This window comes from Magnolia sinica, chromosome 6, assembly GCF_029962835.1.
Source record: "Magnolia sinica isolate HGM2019 chromosome 6, MsV1, whole genome shotgun sequence".
Classification (NCBI taxonomy): Eukaryota; Viridiplantae; Streptophyta; class Magnoliopsida; order Magnoliales; family Magnoliaceae; genus Magnolia; species Magnolia sinica.
This window is the reverse complement of record NC_080578.1, coordinates 29,888,575-29,904,444: the sequence shown is the minus strand read 5'-3', so window position 1 is coordinate 29,904,444 and position 15,870 is coordinate 29,888,575. Positions and strand designations below refer to the sequence as shown.

Here is a 15,870-nt window from a genome sequence, read left to right as displayed (position 1 = left end):
GCTGAGGCGCTCGAAACTGCTACCTCTGCTGCTGAGGTCTCGGAGGCTGGTACTGATGCTGCTGCTGAGGGGGTCTTGGTGGTGGAACCTGCTGTCGCTGCTACTGCGGAGGCTGCTGCGGTACTCTCAACTGCTATTGTGGAGGCTGCTGTGGTGCTCTTAGCTGCTGCTACTACTGAGGTCGAGGACACTCCCACTTATGGTGTCCTATCCCACCGCATCCATAACAGGTATCAAAAAGCTGTCTCTGAGGTGGTGCAGCTAGAGGTGCAGATGGTGCTGCTGGTGCTCGGGTGGATGGGTGGCTCCTGTACCTCTGCAATCATCGATGCTGTTGGGAGTTACTGGAGGGGGCCTGCCTCTTCTGACCTCTCCTCTAATCTCGACCACTTTGTGTGCTGGCCCATTCTGTCTCATAAATTTGAGCCCTCCGCATTACTGCCTGAAAAGTCGGGAGCTCGTGCCCAATCACACAGTCTTGAAGATCGTAACGCAAGCCGTTCTCAAAATGGCGGGCCTTCCGCCCCTTATCATCAACCAAATACAGCGCGAACCTCGATAGCGCCACAAAATGGGCCTCGTACTATGCCACGGTCATGTCCCCCTTCACTAGAGTCTCAAACTCCAATGCTCCCTGACATCGAATGTGGTCAGGTAAGTACTGTTCCTCGAATCGATTGATAAAATCATCCCATGTCCAGACATAATCAAGTCCTGTGACGCAGGTAACGGAAGTCCACTAGTGCTCTGCCTCACCTTGGAGAAAGAATACAGCCAAGCAGACTCGCTATTAGGTCTTACATGTCATAGTATCGAAGATCTTCTCCACATTGGAGCGCCACCTCTTAGCTGCTGTCAGATCTGGCTCGCCTTGGAAACGTGGAGGATCTAGCTGTCTGAACTCTCGAAGAAGGGTGCTCGTGTGCTCTTACTCTACCTATGCAGGTGAAACAATTGGCCGCCTGCCTTGTTCCTGAAGCGTAGCCGTCATAGCCTGTAACATCTGCTATAACTGAGAGGCACTCACAGGTACGGTCGGATCCGCAACGACCTTGGGTGGAGGAATGACATCCTCAGGCTGTGGAGTAGGGATCTTTGGGGGTGGAACGGGAGCCGCAGGTGGCAAAGCGGGAGCCTCAAGTGGCGGAGCAAGAGTAGATCGGGTCACTCTCCTACGCGGCATGTCCTATAGAAAAGAACAAAGGCACCTATCAATCCTTGAAAACTCTTGAAGGCACATTAGGGGACTCAATCGGAAGGTTACGCACTCGGAACCTAATCGTCCTAAACTCATAATAAACATGTGATGTTGTCCTTGATTATTCCCAAGTTATGCTCTGATACCAACTTCTGTCACGCTTCAAACTCAAAAACCGTGCTCACAAAATTTCTGATCGTCGAATCTGGTGCTGAAAGCCTCCATAGTACCCCATTCTTGGCTCCCAATACCCATACATCAGGTTCCGATCCTCGGATCTTATAAGGAGGATTTCAAACATGATTTTGATTCTGTACAAGCATAACCATAAGCATAACCCACAAACAATAACCACAAGAACACCATCACAAAATTCACTCTGATAAAAAACTTTAAGTACAAGGTGTATGAAAGGAAAATACAATATAATGAAAGTAACAAAAATTCTAGAAGCTCGGCTGCACGCTCCAACCACGGCGAGACTATGGCTGGGTCCTGGCGTCACCTGCACGCATCGATCATGCATAAGCTTATAGAAAGCTTAGAGGGTGGTGTAAGTGTGTGCGCAATATAAGCGTGCTTAGAATGCAAGGTCAGAGTAATGTGAAATCATGGTGATGAGTACATGAATCCGATCAGCCGTACCAAGGCTATATGGTGCAAGATATGAATGCTATCAGCCATAACACGACCATGCGATGCGAGATGCAACTCAAGCATGTCAATTCTCATCATATAATAGTACAGTTCTCATTCTGGATAATCACCGAGGTCTAGTACACTCTATGCCAGCTTGTCGCCCTTATTTGGATGCACAACTGGGAGAGTGAAAGAGACCTCACTATCCGCCTGCCAATATCGGGCCTAGCTAATCGATAGCTGACCGATTCTTCAAGCTGGTCAAACTCAACCTAGAAATTGCCCCCTCACTCAAGCGGGTAAGGTCACACCCCTTTCCAACCGACCATGACATAGTGGGAGACGCGACTTACTAGTATACGACCCTTGCGCGCTCATGTATTCACTCGGTCTCGATGTTGGAGTCATCCTCTGGTACTATCCGATTTAGAAATTTTCACCTAGGGACATCTATGGTGCCCCGATGCTAGAATAATATTTTTGGTGTCCAATCCAGCCATCCACGATGTGTCTGTGTAGGCTATGGCCCTGATGTTGCTAGGGCATACAATAATCATAATCATACAAATGCAAGTACATGAATCACTCTACCAGAATGCAACAAATCCTGCGCATACTGTGCGCTCATGAAGGGCAACTCCGCATATCAGGGAGCCCATAAACAATCTGCCCGAGGGCATATGCTGTGATCAGTCACTCATATTAAGCCTACATATGATGTGTATGATCATGAATCATGGATCTATACTAAGCATGTTATATAGTGATGGGCTCTGTGCATAATGAAGATGGGCCTAGACGCCCCACACACTACAAGTATGGGCCTATCCATGGGCCTTAGGAAGAGTGACAATGCAGACATTTAACCAGCATTATCCTTACAATGTGGATGTCAAACCATCATTGCTCCCAAGGCATAGCCCGCTATAAAGGTCAACACATAAACCATGGTGGAATCACGTTATAATGGGCCTTATATACATCCCACTGGGCCTCGACCCATGAGCCTCCAATACATCAAATGGGCCTCATGTACATGGGTCTTATATTTGTCAAGTGGGCCATATCAATGGGCCTTACATACATTGCAATGGGCCATAACCCATGGGCCTTGCATACATCACAATGGGCCTTATATATATATATATATATATATATATATATATATATATATAAAGGTGGGCCTCAACAATGGGCCATGCGTATATCAAATGGGCCACACCCAAATATAAGTGGTGATAAGGATTTTCACCATTAAAAATTTCTAAGGGTTAAATGGTGGACGTTCAAACCCACTACTTTCCTGAAATGTGGCCCACCTAATCCTAGATCTGCCTTATTTTTAATTTCAAGCCTTAAAATTAGCTTTTAAATGGTTGGATGGCTTGGATGCAACACATGCATCATGGTGGGTCCGATAGGGATGGATAGCCTAGATAATACACATACCTCATGGTGGGGACCACACTGATGGAAGGTGTGGAGCACACACATCAGTGGGTCCAACGTGGGGCCCAACACAATGTTTATTTTCCACCCAATCCTATTGATAAGGTCATACAGACCTGAGACCCATGGTAATGTTCATTTTTCACCCAGCCTGTTGACAAGGTTACACAGACATGGGGGCCCACTATAATGTTTGTTTTCCATCCGACCCATTGATAAGGTCATTTAGACCTGGGGCCCACTGTAATATTTATTTGCACCCAACTTGTTGATGAGGACACACGGGCCAGGGGTCCACCATAACGTTTAGTTATCATCCAATCTGTTGACGATGCCACATAGGCATGGGGCCCACTGTACTGTTTACATGCAATCCAGACTGTTGATAAGGTTACAGGACCTGAACGAATAGGAAAAAAATTTTCATATTTGATTTGAAACTTCTACAACCCAAAAAGGGTTTCAATGGTAGGCATGCAACCCTCACTATTCATGTGACATGGGCCAACCAAGTCCCATGTAGGGCTGATTTTTGGGGCAGCCCACGGCCAGAAGGGGGCCCACTAAATGCACAATGTGGATAGCCTACACACATCACGGTGGGGCCCACGGTTGGGACCCACGGTCCCTGGCCACCATCAACAACACCACGCGCTGGCGTCCTCTGCCAGCAGTAGCAGCAGTCGCTACTGTTGTCTCATGTTTTTTTTGAAAATAATGTATTTCTGAGGTTTTTCATACGTGGGGCCCGCATCGGTCAGATCCACTCCAGCTATTGGATCCTACGGCTCATTACAGGCTAAATGAGCCCAATATCGGAGGTATTTTAGCGTATAGAAAACTTCAAAGTGTAATTTAATGGTAAGAACCCCTATTCTCCACACTATGGCCCGCCAGATAATCTGAATGGCTTCATTTTTCGGCTCAACGCCTAAAGTAAGCTAGAGAATGGAATGGACAGTGTGGATTTGATTTTTGCATCAAGGTAGGGCCTACCTAAGTAGCCCACCCAAAAAGCTCTTTTTTCGTTAGCTTGTAAGTACACACCCCTATCAGTACATGCACTCCATGTTAGCCATGCCCGTCTAACGTCCAGAGATGCTAGACTGCATGGATATAAAACAAGCATCATGGTGGGCTCCACACACTGCCATGGTGGGGTCTACGTGAAGGCCCACCAAGGTTTGGATCAGCTGATGTTTGTATTTTCCTTCATCCAAGTTTGGACAACAAGGTGGGCTCCACCAGTGGGCTGTAGTGTGGTCCACTAAATAGACAACATGGATACAATATATATATCATTAGGTGGGCTATCAACAATGAAAGAGTGAGAGAGAGAGAGAGATACGGTGATGGAGGGGCCCCACCACTATGGGCCCCACATGATACAACTCATACATCAAAATGGGTCCCACCAACAAGTGAGCCCTAAAAAAAGAATTTAACAGTGGATCACCCACTTATCGGCCTTCTCCTTGGTTCCTTATCCTTCTTAGCTCCTTGCCTTCTCTTTTGATGGTGATTGATGGGGTTTTGATGGTGGGGATGAGAGATGAGAGGGTGGGAAAAGTGGGCCACACTTGTTGTTGTTGTTTGGGAGAGAAGAGAGGTTGGACATGGGATGCTTGGGAGATTTGAGAAATGAGAAAGAAAAAGGGGTGATGGGATGATATGGATGAGATGATGTAAGGAAGGGGATGGGAGGTATGGGTAAGTTTGATTTTTTTTTGTAAAAAGGGGATGGGTTTGTTTGAAAAATTGTAAAAGAGGAATAGTGAGGGGAGAGAGAGTTGACTTAAGGGAAAAGGAGGAATGAGTTGTTGTACTTAGGGTATGGTGTGTACTTGACTTGGGTGATTGATTGATTGATGGGATACATTGTAGAGATTCCCTCGAAATTCCCAACATGCGGCATTTTTCTCGAAATGTATGCGGACCTACAACTTCTGGCCTAGGTATCAGATCGGTGCGTGAGTCATGGCATTGGAACCGCGGTGACAGCGCGGTCGCTAAGGTACAAGTTTCGGTTCGAGCTGACTTTGGTATGTGGGACCTAACTTAAGATCGCACGCAAACGTCGAATATGGGTTGAGGATTGTCGAAATTCGACTAGAGGGACCGCGGAAGCCTATGGAACAGTACGGATTAGGATACGGGTCTTGCATGTCTGATTAGAGATTATGCAAGCATCCCTCCAGATTGTGATGTTGTTGAAGTTCCTAGTGCAGATGTGTTTAGTGACGTTGGGGAGAAGACATTGGTCGATTGCGACGTGGGTGATGTTCTCATTTGGCCTAGAGTGCTGATGACAACATAGATATTAAAAGAGTTTACTTAAAACTTTTCTTAAGTCAAGAACATACTTTTGTAATTTGGTCAGGACATGTGTATTGTGTTTGAGGTTATTTTGGATATTATTTGACTAAATTATTATCTTGAATTATTTAGTAGTTTTGCTTGACTAATCTAGTGATTTGTTTCAACTTTTCATCTTCTTATGAGTAACAGAAGGTACACATATTTATATTATGATTTGTTTTAATTTTTTCTCTGCTTATGCGTAGAATGTTCTGATTTAAATATTAAGAACTACTTTGTGTTTTGATCCCAATCTTCCAAACATTAGGTACATAGGAAGACGTTCATACCAGACCGTCTCCGTGCAGCCAAAAATTCTTTTTTTTTCCCTTCTTGTAGTGTGGATGCATTTTCATCAAGACTACTTGGCAGTAAGAGTGAGGTGGATGTAAGGTCTCGAAACATTAAATTAATCTTGAATCATTTATATCTTTATCACTTCATTTATATGCTGTCGTCAGGGTCAACTTGTAACTCCTTAGAAACCGCTCTACCGTAAGACATTACGATGCATGATGGTTCGCAGTAGGTTAAGTTGTAAATTATTATTAAGAGTTGGTTGGATATCTTTTATTTTTTATAAATGTTGTTAATAGTTGGATGGATGATGAATGCATTTGCGAATGTAAATAAAAATAAAGAACTTATAATATATATATATATTATCAATGAAGGATACCTTATTTATGGGGACATGAAATTTTGTAGCTTATGGTATGGTGCCCCAATATTGGTTGTATGTTACTAGTATGTAGTAGATAATACTAGGTACATCTTGGTGTGAAGACTCCTTTGAATGAATTAGATGGTAATATAAATTTGCAAAATGGGCATGCTTCAGGGTTTGTGATTTTGATGGTGGGTCCCACCATTCACATGGCTTGGATTTCCCATAGAAGTGATACTTTTTGGTGAGAGATGGGGTTGCATGCTTGGCATAGAGCCAGCCGTAGGTGGTCAATTCTCATGGAAAATTTTGTTATGTGTATGGAATTTCTCAAAGCTCCACTTTTCTTATTTGTGGGATCATCTACAAACCTTTCTACATTAAGCTCAAGGAACAAATTGGCATGTGGGGCCCACCATAATGTTTTAATGTCCAATCATTAGTGCCTCCTATTGTTCTAGTTAGTTCCTAAAAATTAAACTGAGCCAAAACTCGGGTGGTCCACACCACAGGGAATAGTTGCGATGGGGACGCCCCCCCTTAAACAGATTCCAAACTGTATGTGGGGCCTAAGTTCTTTCATACATTTACATTTACATCCATTTAAAAGATGTATCCTTATAGGATGATAAAAATCAGGCCATTCCAAAACTCATGTTTGCTACTTAAAGGTCTTAGGTATGATTTTATATTATTTAGTGATGTCAGTAAAACATCATGGTGCGCCTCACATATTAATTTGTATCTAAATCTCAATTTAGAATTGTTTGAATTGGATCAGGCCCCTTCTTGTTTTCCCAAGATTGCACTCATCTTAATGGGTTGTAAGATCATTATATGGAAATTTCAATGCAGGCATGGTATGGGATCTTTTGTCATTGTGCCCACTTTTAGTGATCCAGGTTCATCATATGGTGGGCCCCATGGTCGGTGGATATGCCCTAGATGTTTTCCCCATTAGATGATCCTACCATCCAATTGAGCCCCTTCAACTTTCGACTGTCGGTTGTAGTTCTCCATCTTTCATCATTAAATGGATAGGATCATCTGATCACCTAGATATAAGAGCATGGTCAATTAGATAATAGGACAACCAGATGAGTAGCATTGAATATGAACATGTCTGCCCAAAGTTATTACTCTGGTTCCTCTGCAAGTGATTCACTTGCATGTAAACAGTTATTCATCCAGTTATAAAAAGTTGCTCATCTGCCATCCACCTTGCTTATTTCATTGTAGTGGCATCTACTTTTGTAAAATGTCACTTAGATGTTGTATTGGATTCTCACTGTAGGAGCTGTTGGTTACAAGTTCCATTAGTGCATTCTTTAACATTACCTAAGTTAAATCATTCCAGTGATTCATGGTTTGCTCATATACTACAATTTGAGCACTGTATCATGGGTCTTTCATTTAGGCCATGTTTAGATAAGTGGAATCCAAGGCAAGAGAAGGGAAAATTAAATAAATAATTATCCGATGATGATTTCCATGGGAACCATTGAAACATGGATTCCAACTTTGAGTTCTTGTTTGTGTAGCAAGTGGAAATCCCATATTCCTCTCACAAAATCCATCTAGTTTTTGTGCTAAGAATCCAAATAATGGAAGTGTAATGATTTCTTGGTAGAATCCCACTCTTTTCTTTGCTATTCAAACAACATGAATAGTCACTTCAAAGGAAAACCCGTTTCCACTGTTTGGCATGGAATCCATGGTTTCCAAACATAGCCTTACTCATTCTCTTCATGTTCATCATGATGTTATTGTACTTTGTATTATAACAAAAATAATTTAACGGTTTGTCCTTAACTTTCATGCTTTCAGAGTAATGACCTCTTTGGGCTGTTCTTGGATGAAACAATGACCTATTCATGCGCTATATTTAAGGTGTGTATCAATTTCTTGTGAAACCATCTTTATTCAATTTAATCCTTTATTTCTAGTATGTGATAGGTGTAGTTTATAGGATTCTAACTTCCATGTTTGAACTATCTGAAAGAGTGAGGTTGAAGATTTAAAGGTCGTACAGCTACGGAAAATCTCTCCTGATTGAAAAGGTGAGGCCCTTATCACTAACCATTCTATTTAAATAGTATTTAGATGGGTTTCCATCTATTACTTTCTTATTTGACTTTGTTTGTACTTTTCAAAATGATCTAGGCCAGAATCAATGCTAGCCACGAAATTCTTGAGATTAGTTGTGGTTGGGGAAGCCTAGCTATAGAGGTTGTCAAGAGAACTGGTTGTAAATACACAAGCATCACATTGTCTGAGGAGCAGCTGAAATATGCAGAAAGGAAAGTGAAAGAAGCTGGCCTCCAAGTAGTTTATTTTATTCAAAATTCTATTTACAAAATTGTGATCTCAGTGAAAATGGATTACTAACCAAATGCTCAAAGATTGATTGATCCCTTTATTTTTATTTTTTAGTTGTATTTAAATGGAATCTATAGATGAAGAATACTCATGGATACTGTTTTCTTGAAAATCAATCTTCCAAGACTGCCAAATATTTAAAAGTTTGTTTTATAAGACATGTTTGTTTGACATTCTAATTTTAATTAATTGTGTTTTCAAGCCAAGATAAAATTCCTTCTATGTGACTATCGCCAACTGCTAAGCTGTCAGAAATATGACAAGATTATATCATGGTGATTTCCCTGCAACTGCTGAAACTCCATTAGCTATTAACAGGCAGAATTAAATTGCATTCCCCAACTGGTGATTTTTTTTATTGCAGTGAGATGATAGGAATTGGCCATGAATACATGGAAGAGTTCTTTGGTTGTTGTGAATCCCTTTTGGCTGAAGATGGTTTGTTTGTCCTACAGGTTACATATTGTCTATTATAATTTTTCTTAATTATGGTTTGATTTAAATTATCTGATCAGTTAAAAATCATCAATCAATCATAAATGTCTTAAAACAGCCAATCTAACCCTATTAGCTAAATGGTTCCCAAACATGAACATGCCCTATCTCAACTCCAAGCTAGTCCACTCATTGGGTGGGCCACACATGCTGAATATAGACTACTACTCATATATTATCTAACTGTTAATCTTTCTCATGCAAGTGTTGGCATGTTGGCATGGTGCCCCTTCCTCCCCTTCCAATCTCACTCCCATTTCAACAAATGACAAATTTAGAGTAATGAACAGAAAGGTGTACCTATAGTAGTCCATTCAAATGGCCCCACTTAGCCATTTCCTCTTTATTGAATTGAGTTGTTACCAATTTTGTGAATGAGATTCTTATTAACCAATCATGTGAATTATTTTTTGAATGACTATTAGGTGTAAGATTCAAAAATAAATAAATAAATAAATAAAATCTTTAGCGACGGACCAAATCCGTCGCTAATTTCTAAACAAGTTGAAAATAATGACGGATTTGTCCATCGCACTTCTCATATTAGCGACGGACCTTATCCGTCGCTAATATTTTTAATGACCAAATAATTCGGGTGGTTTTTTCAGAATTTCAACGATGGATTTTTTATTTTTTGCGACGAATCTTATCTGTCGGTAATCTACGACAGACCTTATCTGTCGCAGATTGAACAACAGATTTTATCGGCCGGAAAAAAAGAAACCCGATAAATAGCGATGGATGAAATCCGTCATTTATTTAGTTTTACGACGGATTTAGTCTGTCGCAGATCCATGCTTTTGACGTAGTGCATGCCAATATGCCTTAATGTTGGAGCAAGTATTAACGAAAGAATGGCAGTAAAAGCAGTTAAAAATAGATCTAATCATCAACTTGAAACATCTATTTGACATGCCTCACCTTAGATTGCTAATCATTCTAAAGAAATGCTTTTGTTACACAATGATAAACATATACAAACATTTTCCAAACAGATACAAATATTTTCATGTACCTGAAATCCAAATCTTTTACAGAGGCATGGGCATCAGGCTGATTAAGGACTTCCATACTAGCCACTTGAAAACTCTTAAATGGCCATCCTACACTCAACAAAGCTGAAGTGTACCATACCACCGTGAAGATTGATCACATTCAACTTAATCTATGCATTCATACTAAAAATAATGGCATGATGATTTTGCATACACATGCGCACAACTATCTTGCTACATGCTTAAATGCAAGATTGGACATAAAAACAAACTGGCCAAAGACCCACTTATCACAAATAGGCCCTTCTTTACCTACAACTGATTTATAAAATCAGCAATTTCCCTTGCAAATGCAAACAAAGATTAATAAGGTCAGCCAATTAACATGAAAATCATACGTAGAGGCACAAGTCCTTCATGGTTCCCATCAATTGTCAAGTAATTCAACTTTGATTCACCATAATAACTCTGGTTGGTTTTATCAACATCAGATTGTGCCACTGTCAGAAGTCCTGTTGCTCCATAGTTCTAGTGCAGTTGCACAGTGTAGCACCAGAACAAACTTTGCCAAGCAACAGGCTGAGCCTTTGCAACCTTGTAACTGGAAAAGATCTGGACACTAGATGGAATTCCCCATACAAAGAAAAAGAAGAGTAAAGTTTGAATGGAGTTTCTCTGAAACACAAATGCATTTAGATGTGTGTCCATACACTGACCAAACACAAATCAAAATTCCACATGTTTCGGGTTCAAATAGTGATTGCAATTTGGAGGGTTACTTCTTGAATATAAATAGAGTTAGACTAACCTGTTTTGGTCATTTCAATAAAGAAGAAATGACAAGAATGAATGATGTTTCATTGTATTCATAACAAGCAAGCAGCCTCCAAATTGCAATTAAGTTCTTCTTAAGTCCAACTTGAGATTGACATAATAGCATTTTGAAGCCAACCCTAAATAAGAATATTTGAAGAAAATTACAATCTGGTTATTTCAAAACTTGGGATGTTTGTCCAATGAAACATACCCGCAAGGCTTTTGATTCAATTCAATTTTTATGAATGTATATTCCTTTTGCTTAAGAGTAAATGATCTAACAGTGAGCCTAGGGTTTAGGGCCTCAACATATTCTGGTATTCAAGTTCTATGACATTATCATGAAAAGGTTCACAACACTTATTCTCTTAAAAGAGTTACAATCTAATCGGCCATAAGATCTTCCTTCTACAATTAGAAGTCTCTCATAACCCGTCAAGTATCAACTCACCATTTTACCAGACACAAATATTAAAGTTGCTGTTTTTGGCTCCCTTATCTGCATTATGACTGTAGAAAATGTTGTGGAAAAAAACAATTTGAGAAGGCAAATTAGTCATTCTTGACAAAAGATACAATGCAATGAGGATTCATATAAGTTGAATTTGCGTCTGCCCTCAATCAAAGTGGGAATTAACTTGTGAACAGTTGGGGCATTTAAAAAAAAAGTGGGCCCGAGAAAGTTTCAACTATGGTGTTTGCATCCCTACTATTTTTAATGATGTGGCCCACTTTAATTTTGGATGTACCTTATGTTTGAGCTTGTGTCCATAAAATGTGACATATATTTAGTAAACTTAGCCAAATTAATTAGGCCATATGTTACTATTAAAATATTGAATCAAACAACTTTCAAACATGTTTTTATAACATCGACTTTGATAACCATGCATGACCAAAATCACTACCAAATTAAATTTCTGGGCAAAAGAAAGGTGAATACCAGTTTTTGGGCCATAGCTTGTAGATCGATCCTTGGAATCAGCTTTATGGTGAGGCCGTAGCAGTGTAATTCGGCTCTGCTAGTTTCTACAAGCAATGTGGTGGAACTTTGCCAGTAAGACTATTTACATTTGAACATACAAAATATTCTCTCAGTAATTAAAGAAGAGAAAGCTTACGTCGCGTACCCTACCACCATGTCATAACGATCTGGTACTTCAACATCTGTGATCATTGTTATCCGTTTATCCTCGAAGCCAGAAGGACATGTGAATGTTATTTTCTCTTGATCTTTAAGGGCTATCTCTATCTGATTATAGCCCGAATACTCATCAAGGAAACAGTAGTCAGAGTGACTAGCTAGCCTTTTCAAGATTTGGTCAATGAAGGGCAAAGGAAAGTGCTCCTTATGAAGATATTCAATTTCCTGTAGTCAATGCACATTCTCCAACCAGTAGTGACTCTAGTCGGCACGAGTTCATTGTTGGCATTGGCTACAATAGTGATTCCGGACTTCTTAGGAACTACTTGAGTTGGACTCACCCATAGGCCTGAACTCCCATGTTAGTTTTGCACCATTAAAAATGATATGGTGATTAGTTTTATACCATTATAAAAATGATAGTGACTCATTCTCCTCACATGTGGCAATCTTGTATAGCTATCTAGACCATCCATATTGTGGTCCAACTGTAGATGATGGACCATATATCTAAACACACTAATTAAATAATCCTAACCATCTAATTAATGGCTATCAAATGGATGGTCAAAGTAAAATAGTGAGTGGTCTAAATTTGAAAGAAAAGAATAATTAAATGGTTGATCTTATTTTCTCAGCATAATCTTTCAGTTACGCTCCATCCACATTTACATTTGGGTCAGTAATTTGGACAGTCTGGATTGCTTTATAACTATGCCATATGTTCCCTCCATCTCTTCCTTCGCCTTTCCCATTTGAGGGCAGTTCATTACAGTTGATGCTTTGCCATATGGGCCTCTCTTCTTGAAACGTTGGATGCTTGCAAAGCAAAGGGCAATGGATTGTGATTGTATACTTACAAGTGGATATTTCTTTTATCGAATTGATCAATAACCTTGGTTTCGAGCATACAAATCTAACCTCGGTCTCTAGAGGCCGATTCGTGAGGTCACAAATGATTCCATTTGTGTGCACATGATCATGATACCTTTGAGCAGCATCTTTTGAGTGAGGATCCTTCAATGTTGAAACGTCAGAGCAGTTCTCACTGAAGGCAGTTGTGGCTTCAGGATCATAGACACCCAAAACAAACTCTTGCATGATCTTCTCATCCTCCACATGAAGTTGTTTTAAGTGTTACTTATAGTAAAATTCATAAAACCACCAACCCTCTTGTCTAAGTAAGCATTGGTCTGTTAGCACTTCCATTAGCTCATCCGGTGTTTTCAACTTTACCTGCCTATCAAATTCCATGATCATGTTGCTCATGTTCTATTGAGGGAATGACTTTCCACTTTTAGTTTCCTTGACCATAGGAAAAAAACACAAAAAAAAATTGCCCTTTCGTATTGGTCATCACCAGCGACTCCTGGTCATCATCAGGATGAAAAGATGAGTCCGCTGGATGAAATTCAATCTTGTATTTTAGTTCACAAGAGCTATGCCCAAATGTTCCACTTGCATGAGTAGGGTAGATCTGCTCGGCCAGACCATTACTGAAGAAGAGATTGAAGAAGAGTAGGAGAAGGAGACAGAAGAATCTCATGTTGGACTTTTTAAAATTTATGCTCTCTCTCAAGAATCAAATTCATAGAAAGAGAGAGCGGAGAGATCAAACACCTGATCTACAAAAGAAAGAAAGGAAAAGTAGTGGCGATTGCGTAAATTAGGGAAATGTGGGGAGAACGGAAATAGGGCATTTTTTTACCTTGGTCATCTTCATCTTTGCTATTAACTTCATCTTCACCGTCGGAGTCAGCGTCAGCAGCATCATCATCGACAAACTTCATGACGTTGGGCCTTCTCTTTCTTCAAGAACCAGATTTCTCTACAGCATCGGAGGATTTGGAAGCGGATTTCCTCTTCCCTATGGAAGATTTCCCCGCTATTTCCTTTCCCTTCAGCACCATTTACTTCCAATCGAGAGAAACTCACATCCCAGAGTGAGAAAGGGAACGAGGGATGGTTTTTGGAGTGGAAGCAGGGAATTGGGGGAACAAAAGGATGATTACATGACCATGTATAGGAGCTGGACGTCAACTTTTCTATACAGTCCATTTCCTCCCCTCCATGGGTCATGCGTGGAATTATCTGGTACATGAAAACTCTGGTCCATAGGATGATGAGTATCTAATATGTGATCTAAGCTGATCAAATAATTACGTGGCCACACTAGTACACCGAATCTGAATGTTCTGTACGTTATTTGATTTCGAGATTTTCTCCTATTCAAAAGGGTTGATGAATCTAATTTTTAAGTGAAGTGATCATCATTTTTTTGGACACCTTTTGGACGGAATGGATATTCTTGAAATGTGAAATGTTGTTGTACATAAATGGCTGTAGGTAAAAGTTCGTATGCACACGCTATATGTAAATCGTTTCCCATAAAAAGAGGCAGAAGGTTGGACAATGAAATTGCAGTCGTTCTATATTCTAATTAAGAACCATTTTAAACTCAGTAATAGCTTTAACCCATTCCTGAACCAAAAGTCCAGCCGTTCCTAATCAAGATTTTTAGTGAAGTGGTGATAAACTTAGCATGCTCCATCTAATTTGAAGAGCTTGGGTCACTTATTTCATATTACAGTTTTGGGTTAGGGAGAGGTTGGGCTAAAAGGATCCCTTTCTCCCCAATCAAATTTTTTATCTCAAGCTTTTGTATGGCTTTTGTGAGGTCTTAAAAGGCTTACAGCATACCCTTATTAAAAATTTCTTGATTTTGAATATGTTTTAAGAATGGATCCTCTTAAGGTTTTCTTTGATTCAGAAATTGATTAAGGATCCCTTGAGGAGTAGTAGTTTGTCCATTCCTCCAACTGAAATTTGGATGATTCTTCCAACTTGAGTTATATGTATTTGAGGTGGGTCCACTGAAAGGTCTTTGGTAGTTGTTTACAGTATTTGATTGCTTATCCAATATCTCTTGAAAAGCAGGAATTGTTGGGGCAATTTTCAGTTTTATGTATGTTGCATCCACAAATACCACAAACAACTTCCGTAGCCTTATCGAATTTGATAGGTACTGCCTTCTTAAGTTTCATGGCCACGATTTTCCTTATGAGATTGGCCACTTTATCATTATATCATCTTCCTCTTTCAAAATATATATTCTACCTCTCTCCTTTGATTGATTAAGCTTAAAAGTGGTGTTAGGTCTTGGAGAGATGTCCCATGATTGTGCATTTTTAGTAAGTTTGTCAAAGTAATCTCACACATCATCAACATTTTTGTTCATGAATTCCCCATTACACATCATCTTGACAAATTGGCGCATAGGAGATGTGTCACGCCCTAAACTCAAAAACTGGGCTCACAAAATTCCCAATTGCTGAATCCGCCGCTGACAACTTCTTTAGTCCCCCATTCTCGGCTCTCATCACCCATATACCACGTTCCGACCCTGGGATCCTGCAAGGAGGATGTCGACGCTGGATTTAGCGATTGAAAATTTTGTGAGCTCGATTTTTAAGTTTGGGGGTGTGACAGAAGTAATATTATTCATCGAGGAGATTGTGAGACCGCATGGTGTTCTAGTTTCAATCATTTTTTACTGAGACCTGAGGTTCATGTCTCAGTTTTAGAGGAGCTTTCAGAGAGCGATGGGGTCTATTTTGCAACTCAGCATCACGTATCATCTGCAGACCGATGAGCAGACCGATAGGGTCAACCCGATCCTTGAGAATATGCTTCGAGCTTACGTGATTGACTTCGGGGGTAGGTGGGACGA

At 40.2% G+C, this 15,870-nt stretch overlaps 1 long non-coding RNA gene and 1 pseudogene across 1 annotated transcript; one reads left to right on the top strand and one right to left on the bottom strand.

Moving 5' to 3' along the window:
- The first annotated feature begins 7,659 nt into the window (after nt 1–7,659).
- On the top strand, nt 7,660–8,803 carry LOC131249949 (uncharacterized). The gene is made up of 3 exons (XR_009172921.1): nt 7,660–8,201; nt 8,314–8,371; nt 8,475–8,803. It is a non-coding gene; the product is annotated as an uncharacterized LOC131249949 (long non-coding RNA).
- Nucleotides 8,804–12,791: 3,988 nt separating this feature from the next.
- On the bottom strand, nt 12,792–13,738 carry LOC131249579 (protein OS-9 homolog; annotated as a pseudogene).
- Between the last annotated feature and the right edge of the window lie 2,132 nt (nt 13,739–15,870).